The 11,285-nt window shown below is 53.4% G+C and overlaps 1 protein-coding gene across 1 annotated transcript in view; it reads left to right on the forward strand.

Annotated features, from left to right (window-relative positions):
• Positions 1-775: 775 nt before the first annotated feature.
• Chst8 (carbohydrate sulfotransferase 8) overlaps positions 776-11,285 on the forward strand; it is a 137,593-nt gene continuing 127,083 nt past the window's right edge. Inside the window, exon 1 of the mRNA XM_013354206.2 lies at positions 776-1,229. The gene's annotated coding sequence lies outside the window, so the exon portion shown is untranslated. The remainder of the gene's footprint in view (positions 1,230-11,285) is intronic.

Consider the following 11,285-nt stretch of genomic DNA (forward strand, 5'->3'; position numbering starts at 1 on the left):
CTTAGAAATGATTGGTATGGGAGCACCGCTGGTCTTTTTCTCCTAGTGCTGCTCACCCTCTCTGCAGGTTGGGGCTCCTCTTCTCTGGAAAAACAAGGATTCGAATCCACAGCCCTGGAAACGAGTCCCCGTTCTACCCTGGGCTGTGTGGCTGTGGACCAGTGACTTTCCCATTCTTGCTCTGGGATGGATGGAGAAGGGTTGCTTGCTTCAGCTCTCAGGCAAGTGCCAGGCAGACTCTTAAGGATGAAGTTCTCAAGCGAGAATCCGGGTCATTGGGCACTTGTGGTTAAATACAGACTCAGAAATTTGGGGGTGAGTACCAAGACACAAAGCCTTGATAGAATTCCACGCGGACTGTAGTCTGGGAACCTACTTGAATCTTCTGTGCATCAAACCCTTTTCAAGCGCTGCACCACCACCCCCCGCCCCCCGCCCCTCACCGTTGGGTCTAGAGTACACGACCCTGTCTGCTAGCTCCTTTTCTTTTTTTTCCCCCCAGGTCAGCGTGGGGTTACTTAGTGCCACCACCGGGGCAGTGGCTGCTAAGAAGCTGCGGAGTGGAGCCAAGCGGCAGACTAGAGTCCAGCAATGGGGATCCCCGAGCCCGGCGCTGCCTGCTCCAATACCACCCCACCCCCCGCAGCCGCCCGACCGCGCCCAGCGGCATCTCCTTCGGAGCGCGCGGCCACTGGGGCCGCGGGAGCCGCAGAGCGAGCGTGGGTGTGGCGCCCCTGAGCTCCCGGGAGGATTGAGAGATCGGGGATGAGATTTCCCCCTTCTTTGCCCCGCCACCGCGGTAGCCGCTTTCCACCGTGGGGCGGGGCCCGAACTGGGGGCGGGGCGCCGGGCGGGCGCGGCGCTATTTCCAGCCTCGCCGGAGGCTTCGCTCGCACTTCGCTGGGAGCCTTTCTGGTGCTGGCTCTGGAGCCAGGTCTGGTGGCACCGTGAGGAGGAGACAGGACCGGGCGGTGGCAGAGACAGGGGACGCAACCAGTGCGGGGGACCCAATAGGAGCACGCCGCCGCAACCTCTCCCGCGCGCTCCGGCCGCCGACTCTACGCCAATCGCCCACTCCCGGCACCTAGGACTACAAGAAGAAAGAGACGCAGCCCGGCCCGGGCGGAGATCCTCCTTGCTTCCCAAGCGCCGCGAGGAGGATTCTCCCGCCGTCAAAAACCTCGCCGGACAGGAGAAACCCGTGGCCTGGAAAGCACCGGCCGCGCCAGGTAAGTGCCTGCGCCCCACATCATCCTGTTTTCTCCTTATGCCGGCTGCTTACCCTAAAGGATGCCCTCGGGAACCCTTGAATGAACCCGGGACCGCCCTGAGCGCAAATCTCGACGCTCGACATGGATCGGAATCTCAAGCTGCAGGTGCTAGTGGGGCGTGCGGTGCTTGGGTCTGGCGGTACTTTGGGGACCAGCCCCCATGAGCGGGAACTTTAATTAGACTTTCGATCCTTGGTTTTCTCCGCGCCTGGGAACTGCCTTTCTCTTTCTTAGGGCTCTCCCTGAGGGACCCTTCTTTCCTGCTCCTAGACTTGGCTGCTGGGTGCTTGGAGGCAGCTTTGGGCTCTGAGCGGCGAGCGCCCCAGGGTCGGGCTGGGGCATCCAGGTCGCTGAGGCTTTGACGTGCGCTTGGAGCTGGGACTTAGGGATCAGTTGGGGCTGGCAAGGCGAAAGGGGAAGTTGTTGGCGACCTTGGCTTCCCACCGGGAGGCGTAAGGTATCTGAACACTCCATTGCGCATCTCCTCCTCGCAACTCTCTAGGGCCCCGGCCTGTTTTGTGCTTCGGGCTAATGTGCGTGCGTCAGTGATCGCAGGGAGGTGTGTGCATGCGTGTGTCCCGGAGTGCGGGAGTTGGAGCCTCCGGCAGATGGGGTTAGCAGGCGGTGAGACGATCCCCTTTGTGGCGGGACTGAGCCCAGTCTAGCGGTGGCAGCAACTCCAGCTGCTGAGTAGGGCTGCTTTGCCAACTGCAGCTCTGGCTTTGCGGAAGGCCGGCCTGACCAGGCGAAGGTGCGTTCCCGGGTTTGGGCAGAGCCAGAGGTGGCGCTTGGGCATGCAGTGACCTCTCTGTTTCCCGCGCAGGACTCCAAACCCTAACTTTACTTGTACATTTTGTCTCCGTGCCCTGCGGCCCTCGCCTGGAGCTGGAACAGTCGGGGGACTGAGTCTTGGGCTACAGGCATACAGGTCCAATCTTGGAACACTGTCCGGCAGCCATTTCAGCGACTCGGCATCACCCGTGTAGCGTCTCTGAGCCGCCTCCCACCAGGACCCTAAGCGTGATTGGCTCTAAGGGGAATAGGCTTCTGGGGCTCTCTGTTTCTACGGAAGTAGCCAGGCTGCAGGCCAAGTGGGAGACTCGGTTGGTGGGCAAGGACATAGCTCCAGGTGGTAGGAGTAAAGGGTAAAGGGACTAACTCTTTCCCTTACCTCCCTCCACAATCACAGGCCTGAACTTCCTCCACCAAGTCACTTTTTTGAAGGTTCACACTGACCTTTTACTGGTGGAGAGGGGGCCTTGTCTTAAGTTCCGCCCTAGTGCAACCTTTGACACGCAGAACTCCTTTTAATAAATTTCCCATCACCACAGTGTCTCCTGACCCTGAAGCACTGTTGTAAAGTCAATGAGGGATTGATGGTGGTTCTCATAGAAGTCCCTCTCTTTTCTTTTTTTTTTTAGGCAGAGTCTCGCCCGTGTAGCCCAAGCTGGTTTGGAACTCATGACTTCAACCTACTGAGTGCGGGAATTACCAGTGTGGGCCATTATACCCTATAGGACCTTTTCTTTAAATCAAACCACTCCACCACCTGCAGGCAGACAGGGTCCAGGGGCTCTTGAGAGTGGAAACATGTTCCTTGTTATTCAGCCCCTAAAAGACTGAGTCAAAATGGGGGTGATCAATAATCCCGTAGCGTTTGAACACAGAAAACCTCAAAGCCTGACCCCCTCCCATCATTTGGTAGAGTCACCATGGGACACATGAATGGCCAACTTATTTATTCATTTACCCGGAATCCAACTTTGTGGGAGTGAATTATGTTCCTGGGGTATTGATTTTTTGCTTTTCTTGTTTTTTTTTAAAGACCCCAAATTTAAAAAGTCAAAGCTGTCTCAAAGCAAGGTCAAGGATTAATTATTTATAGAGAAACATCAATCAGCCGGGGAGGGGGTGTACTCATTTATAAATTCCCTGAGTGGGCAAAATGAAATCTATTTTTCTCTGGCTCCAGCCGGGAAAGGAGAGCTGGCTTGTTCGACGGAGGACGCTGTGTAACTCAGCCTGCTGTTGGAGATGCCTTTTCCATCTTGTAGCTGGAATATCACTTGGGAAATTTTATGCATATTTGCTGTGTTTCCGTAATGAACATTTACTGATTACAGCGTATCGAGGGAATTTGATTTTTTAAACATTTATTCAAATCTCTGTTTATGTAAGCTAATAAGCCTGGGAAAGTTCAGTTAACTACCCCCTCCCGCCCTCCCCCGCCATGGTTTTTGGGCAAGTATGTTTGGCAGGCTCATCTCAGAATTTATCCTTCATTCATTTACAACGGTGAAAGTCAGATTTCTCTGATTGGAAATACGGTGCTGGCTGCTTCCCTGCACTTTGCTCGGAGTTCTTGCTAGCCGCTGCTTTTTGTGGCTCTGCTGATGGAGGAGAGGTTGGTGCTCAGAGCTGGGATGACGGCTTGGCTGGTGTGTGGGGTCGGAAAAAGCTGCTGGGGCCCCTGGAGTGCTGAGGGGGACAGACGGAGAAGGTATGGTCACCTGCTCACTTGCCCTCCTCTTGCCTACACCGACCTGGAGTCTGACCCCCCGTTTTAGCACACCCAGGTCCCCACCATTCTGATTTGTCCATGTACAACAGCTGCAACAAAACAAATTACAGTCAGTAGACAATTGCCAAGCCCCTGTGTTAATCAGAAGGTAATGAGTCTTCTAAAAGGAGGTTTATATAATGCTGGCCTGGGGAGGTCAAGACGGCACTGCAGAGGGACAGCCAAAAATAAACCAGATGAGTAAAGACGCTGCGTGTGTGCATATGTGGCGTCAGTGTCAGCAGCAGGACACTTGCTGGAGGTGGACAGCCTTCGTGTGACCCTCTAGTGACCAGAGGCTCCTGGGTGCTTTGTCCTTGGAGTCCCTCGCTAGATTTGTCTGACTTCAGAACAGCTGAGTCCTTCCCTCCCCAGAAAAAGCGGCCCCCAAAGAGAGAAGACTCACTGGCTCCGGTGACCTGAGGACAGCTTCCTGAGCTCAGGTGCAGAGGATAGGGAGCTATCGGCTCACTTCTTATTGGCTGAAGGATAAGTGACCCTCCGGTCAGTAAATCACTGTGGCAGAGGATGTGACTGACACATCGCTAGTGTAAAGAAACTGTGACTTCTACCCTCTGGAAAACTACCTGTCATTTGTCATCTGCTGTTGCAGACAGGCTCCCCGGGACTTGATCGTGGGTGGTTAGGAAATCAGAGGAGTGGTTAATGCCCTCTGGAAGAAGCCGGGAAGGCTGTGTCCCCGCGGGCCAACAGCCAGTGGCAACCCCGGTCCTGTTCTCAGGGTACCCAAATCTAGGGCTGGGGATGTCAGGTGTAGCTGCCTCCCCAGGCTGGCAGGCTGGGATTTGCATCCTCATTTCCCACCTGGAAGACCCTACCTCTGGGGCACTGATGCTTTGGTGGGGGGACATCTGGTGACAGTGAGGGTATGGTATCCTTTTCCTGTCAAACCCAGCTGGCTTTGGTGAGTGACATTTATTTGGACTAAATTATGATTGTCAGCGTTGAAACTTGGAGTCGAATGACTCCCTTGTCACACTCCCAGGGCCAGCCCTCCTGTCACTCTCCTTCATTCTGCCATCAGCGAGTGTTTATTGAGTATGTGTATTTGATGTCTGTCGCTGTGTCAGACCCTGGATCCAAGGTGAGCAAAGGCGGTGCAGTCCCTGCCCTTGTGGGACAGAGACAGCTGTCACTCATCCATCCATTGCACCATTATATGCTAGGCAAAGGCATTATTAGAAATTACCAATGCCCATGGCGGTCTAGGCTTGAGAAAGGTACGGAGGGGATGTTTGGACCCGTGTGTGCCAAGCAAGTGCTGGGTTGTGACCCCAACAAGAATAGTTAGGTTGTTAGGAGCCCTACAAGCAAGCTACCGAGCTGACTTAGACTGAGGGCGGGGGCTGGAGAGATGGCTCAGAAGTTAAGAGCACTGGCTGCTTTTCCAGAGGTCCTGAGTTTATGGTGGCTTAGACTTAGGGCCTGGGGTGGGAGAACTGAGATGATTCTCTGCTAATATCTAAAGGAGTGGCTGGTACGTACCAGGTGAGTGGGGGGGGAGAGTGGCCTCAGTAAGGAATGGACCACGTTTGTGTGCTGCTGACCGATGCAAGAGAGGGCTAGAGGCAGCTGCATTCGAGACCAGGTGCTTATTCAGCTAGCTGCTGTGGGGTAGGGAGACCCTTGAGAAGGGAGCTGCAGAGACAGTAGAAATACAGAACCGCAGTTCCAAAGGAACTGGTTTGGGAGGGGACATGGTGAGGTAGTTGAGATGAGGCTTGTGGGACACTGGTGAGAACTCATGGTTCCTTGAGATAGAGGTCCTCCTGGAGTCCTGAGCTCCTGTCGGTTCCAGGACCAGGACGAAGTGGTTCAATGGCTGGCTGTGCAGCCAGGTCTCTGTAGTACTCCCCAGCCCATCTCCGCTGCACCGAACGTGTCTGCTGCTGTGAGAAAGCACCAGATCACGTGGAGAGGACAGGGTTTGTCTTACACCTTCACGGCACAGTCCGTCATGGGGAGAAGTCCTGACAGGAACTCAAGCAGGAATCTGCAGGCAGGAACTGAAGCAAAGACCCCTACTTACTGACTCGCCCTCTTGGCTCGAGGTCAGCTACTTCTGCACAGGGTGGCCCCACGCACAGTGAGCTGGACTCTTCCACAACAACCTTACATATTTATTTATGCATATGAGTGCTCTATCTGCATGTATGCCAGCATGACAGAAGAGGGCATCTGTTCCCATGATAGATGGTTGTGAGCCACCATCTATATCAAGTTGCTGAGACTTGAACCCAGGTCCGCTGGGAGAGCAGGCAGTGCTCTTAACCACTGAGCCATCTCTCCAACCCCTCATCAATCATTAATCAAGAGAATGCCCTTAAAAAACAAGCCTGTGGGCCAATCTGATGAAGGCATCCTCTTAATTAAGGTTCCCTCTTCCCAGATGCCTCCAAAAAACCAAACCAAAGCAAAGCTAATGAACACAGTGGACACCTCTTTGAACTAGCCTCATCCAGGACCCGCCTTCCCCCAGGGGAGTGGAGCAAGGCTTAGCCACCTGCTCGTCCGCTGGCCCCTTGCAAGGCTCTGCTGCCCATCTTCCTCTGGAGCTGGTTGCCTGCTACTCCTGTTGTGCTGTATTTATTTAGCTTCCTGGTCTCTCCCCCCCCCCCTCATAGTTTCTTCACTTGCCATGTAGTGAATCTACACTGGCAGTTGGCTGGCACCTGCTCAGAAAGAACTCCTTCGCGCGTCCCTCCGTTCCCTCCCTCCTAATGAACTGTACCTGCTTCTGTGCCTTTGAGGGCACTGCCTGGAGTTGAGAGCTCCCCTACTCCCTCTGAAGTCTACATCTTCCCAGGCTGTCTGTGGCTCAGGGCCCTGGCTTCCATACAGAGAGCGTCCCTGTCCCCCAGGCTCCTTGTCTTCCAGAGCTGGAGTGGGGGAAAGCAGGCCTGTGAGTCACCCGACTTCCTAGTGTGTGCCCATGCTGCTGGCTGCAGGCCCTGAGCTGAGTAGCTGCCGAGCTGCAGGCAACAGCCCAGGTCAACAGCCCAGGTCGCTGTCACCTTGTCCTCACTGTGTCTGGGCCAGAGCCAGCTGCTTCCCAGCTGGGCCAGCCTTAGGGATGAGAGCGAAGGCAGGGAAGGAGAAGTTCTAGGTGGTACGGTTTTCTGCTTTGTGACCCTGGGCCTATCTGAGGCTCTTTGCCTGAGGGTAGGCTGTTCACCCTGTGCGCTGCTCTCCGGTGGAGTCCCTGTGGCTGTCTGCCGCTTGCTCAAGGCTTTCTGTTCAGGCTGGCCCGGCCCTCTTCTGCTGTGACTATTGGTGGGCCATTGGGCATGCCCACCCATGGGGAGGCGATACAGCAATGCCCCTCTGCCAGCATTCTATACCCTAGGCTCAGGCTGACTCATGCTTAACAGACAAGTCATACCCATCTTGGAAGCCATCTCTTTTCGGGGGGCTGACTCATCTGTCTGGACAAGATTCATCTGCCCAGTCTTGAGAGCACTGAGACCTTCCTCCAGCCTTGTTGGTGGGCAGGGTGGGGTAAGGGAAGGAGGTAGTGTCTGAAGGGAGCATCTCAGCCTCCAAGGTCCCCATACCTAGCCTTGGGGGAACCTGGGCTAACCTACTCAAGCCACAGGGCCACAGAGCTTGTACGAATGTTGTTCTTTCCCGCTGTGTCAGCCATGAAGAGTTTGGTCTGGAGGAGGAACGCACGGCTCTGCTGACTGGCAGGCCTGGGGACCTAAACTTTCAGTCTGTCTATACTGGTGGAGTCGTCGTGTGACACAGTGTGTCTACAGCAGCTGAGCCAGTGCCTAATGCGGGCAGTCTCTTGACGCTCCTTGAATTAGGGTTTAGTGCAGTCTGTCTGTCCTGTGGAGCTGGCGTGTGGTACATATGGGAGGCATACGCTGGTTGAATCTTGGAAGTTAGCACTAGAACCCACCATTTAGTCTGTGTCTGCCCCACTCTCCAGGGCCTTTGAACACAGCTCAGAGAGCTCAGACAGCTTTCTTGGTGACTAGGCTCTGCCCAGGCCCAGGCGTCCCTTCAGACCCCAGCCTGACTTGTCAGCAGCCTTTGTCTTCCAGGGCTCAGGTGGTTAAACCCAGTGTGCAGGGCTGGCATCTGTCTACACTATTGGAAACCAGCAGGTGAGGCAGGTAGTCTTTCACACGGGTTGAGCCAGTACGCTTGGCAGGTGCTCTGTCTACCCGGGTTGAGCTTCCGTTATGGTACACCGCCTGTTTTACAGTGGTGAAACCCAGCTCACGGTGAAGTCTGTCTGTACCGCTGTTTGAGTCAGTGTTCAGAGCACTGGCTACTCTGGTTGAGGTCAACATGAGATCCAGGCAGACTGCTACAGTGTTAAGGCAGTGGGGCACATGACTGGCCTCAGGCTTGCTAGGGCCAGTGTTCTGGGTTTCTCTGGGAACACCTGCCCACTCCTAGGTGGCTCTCTCCCTCATAAGGATACCTCCCTACCTTGCCTCCAACAAATACCTGAGTCCAATGTGGGTCCCGTTCCCTAGCGACAGTTCCCATGGCCCTCCATGTCCGTACGTCCTTTCAGCAGAGGCTGCTGGTTGTCCGTGGTCAGTGCCACCTCTGCCATCCTTCATGGCAGCCACTCACATGTCTTCATCTCTGGAAAGTCATTTCGTGTGGATTACTGCCTTGGTATGCGTAGTAAATTGAGTTTCCCCTGCTTGGGTCCGACTCGCTGTTTTCTGCTGAGATTTGGGGTCTCATGAGGTTTGCCTTCATCAGCAAATCTAATTTCACGACCGTTCATCCCATGAAAGCGCACTCTGCCTGTCATTTAGCTTGTCTCCATCTTCTTTTCCATTAATTAAAATGTCAACAGACAACCATGGCGACCACATACACCCCTCACTCCGCCCCAGGGGGCCACCTCCAGGTTGTAACTGAAGCTGGTGCACAGAGTCAAACTGGTTCGACTTAGCTTTGCCCCTTAGTCATTGTGTGGGCTTGGGACTTGGTTTCTTCATCTATAAAATGGGAATAATGAGAGCCCGCGCCTCCTTGAGGTGAGTCTACAGCTGCTGTTGTTACTGTCTTTCCTTTGGTCTCTTGCTTAACAGTTGGTCAGGGATCTAAACTGACAAAGTGAGAAAGGTTTGGGGTGGGGCCAAGCGGCTCCTCTGCCAAGGCCACCTCAAGTGTGTGTAAGTGTCCCTAATGTGTGTGCAGATGCCCAAGGAAACTAGAAGTTCATGGGATTCCTTGGAGCTGCTGTTGCAGGCAGTTGTGAGCTGCCTGTGTGGGTGCTCAGAACCGAATCTGGGTCTTCTGCACGAGCAGCCAGCACTCTCAACTGCCCAGTTCTCCCCATGCCCAAATCCTCTGAAAACGGTTTCCCGATGATATAGTATAATATAGTGATATGCTTCACAAGTGCACTTGAAAAGCTTTTATTCCACTTACAGCAAAGCATACACAAAAGTGAGTGGGGTGTGTGTGAGCCATGTAGCGACTGTCTGAGAGCCGCTCAGGCCCGTGTTTCCCAGCACCAGAGCAGGCATCAGAATACGGCTAACACACACACACCCCAGAGATCCCTTTTCCTGTTCCAACCATCCCCCCTCCCCCTTTATGTAACTAATGCCATAGGTTTGTTTTCCTTGCTCTTGAACCTGAGAGATACGGAATTACAGCCTACATGCCCGCGTCGCTGGGTCAGCATTGTGTTTGAGGGATGCATCTGCCCTGTGTGTCACTGTTGGTTTTCTGTTCTGATTATTCTCCAGGGCTCCCATGCAGTTTGCATGCGTGTCCACCAGAAGCCCATGTTTGGAAGGCTTTGTCCCTAAGGTGGTACTAATTGGGAAGTATTGCAGACTGTTAAGAGGTGCGGTATTTTGGGAGATCTTTAGGTCATCATTCAGGGTGTGCCTGAAAGGGGATTATGGGATCATACAATGGTTTTTCTTTTTTTCTTGTTGCTTCTTGACTTCATCAGGTGCCCCATCGTTGTCATTTGGCACTCTCATCAGAACCCCAAAGCATTTGGGACCTCCTAATCATGTACTGGAAACTCTAGGCCCATGAGCTAAATCCCCTTTTTCTTTTTACAAAGCAGTTGCCCCATCTGTTTTGCTATGGCAACAAGGAGCTGACTGGTACCCTTCCCTTGTGTGCACACACTCTAACCTACTTACCCATCCTCCTGTGGGTTGACATTTAGGTTGCTCCAAGGTTTTTGACCATGACAAGTCATGTTGCGTATGTTTTTGCATGTGTTTCTTGGGTTCATATGAACATTTCTGAGAAGCAAGAACTTAGAGTCTCTAGGTTAGGGGGACGTAACTTTTATGGGAGCTGCAAACAGATTTATGCATGGAGGTGCACACCTGTAATTCCCATACTTGGGAAGCTAAGGCCAGAGGATCATGAACTCAAGACCAGCCCAAGCTTCCTATCGAGATCCTGTGTGCGTATATGGATGTGTGCATGTGTGTGTGTTGGGGTGGGGGTGGGATTGCACCGCCTTGGTCTCCTCAACAGTTATATGTAAGGGTTCTGGTCATTCCACGTTCTTTCCAACTCTGTGTGGTTGGCTTTTGTCATTTTAGCCATCCTGTGACTCTAGAGCTATCACACACTGTGCTTTTAATTTGATTTCTCAGATGACTAATAGAGTTTCTTTTCTGCTCAGGATATTTTGAACCTGAAAACATTCTTCAATATCTTAAAATTCACTTCCACCCCCAGATGATAGGACTCTGAAATGTCTCTATAGGTGTGTATAGTTCCTTTCCGGGGGAAGTTTGAATCTGCTCTTCTAGAAGGCAGGAGATGGAGTGGTCTGGCACTTCTGTGTGAGGGTGGGAACCGCAACTGTCACTATGAACTTTGAGTCTGCCCTGTGGGAATCACATTCACTGCTGTCTCAGTGTCCAAGACTATCCAAGTACAAAGTGAGGCACCATGAAAGCCCAATGACTGAAGCCCACGTGATGAAGAGCAGCTCATTGGTCCTCTTAGCCCCTTCTACTTAAGTGACCCGACAGGGCTTTGTCAGTATACTGAGCTGCCCTGGTAAGGGCTCTAGAAGTTGGGTTCTCAGTCCCTAAAGGCCATTCTGTACTGGGAATCTGTTCCCTCTAGTGGCCTTGCCTCTCCAAAGTCAGCTATGATGGAGCAACAGACATGCAGCTATGGTGGAGCGGCAGACATGCAGCTATAGTGAAGCAGCAGACGTGCAGCTATGACGGACCAGCAGACACGCAGCTATGAGGGAGCAGCAGACATGTAGCTATGGTGGAGCAGCAGACACGCAGCTATGGTGGAGCGGCAGACACACAGCTATGGTGGAGCAGCAGACACGCAGCTATGGTGGAGCAGCAGACATGCATCTATAGTGAAGCAGCAGACATGTAGCTATGACGGACCAGCAGACACGCAGCTATGAGGGAGCAGCAGACATGTAGCTATGGTGGAGCAGCAGACAT

The sequence above is a fragment of the Microtus ochrogaster genome, unplaced genomic scaffold, assembly GCF_000317375.1.
Source record: "Microtus ochrogaster isolate Prairie Vole_2 unplaced genomic scaffold, MicOch1.0 UNK32, whole genome shotgun sequence".
Lineage (NCBI taxonomy): Eukaryota > Metazoa > Chordata > Mammalia > Rodentia > Cricetidae > Microtus > Microtus ochrogaster.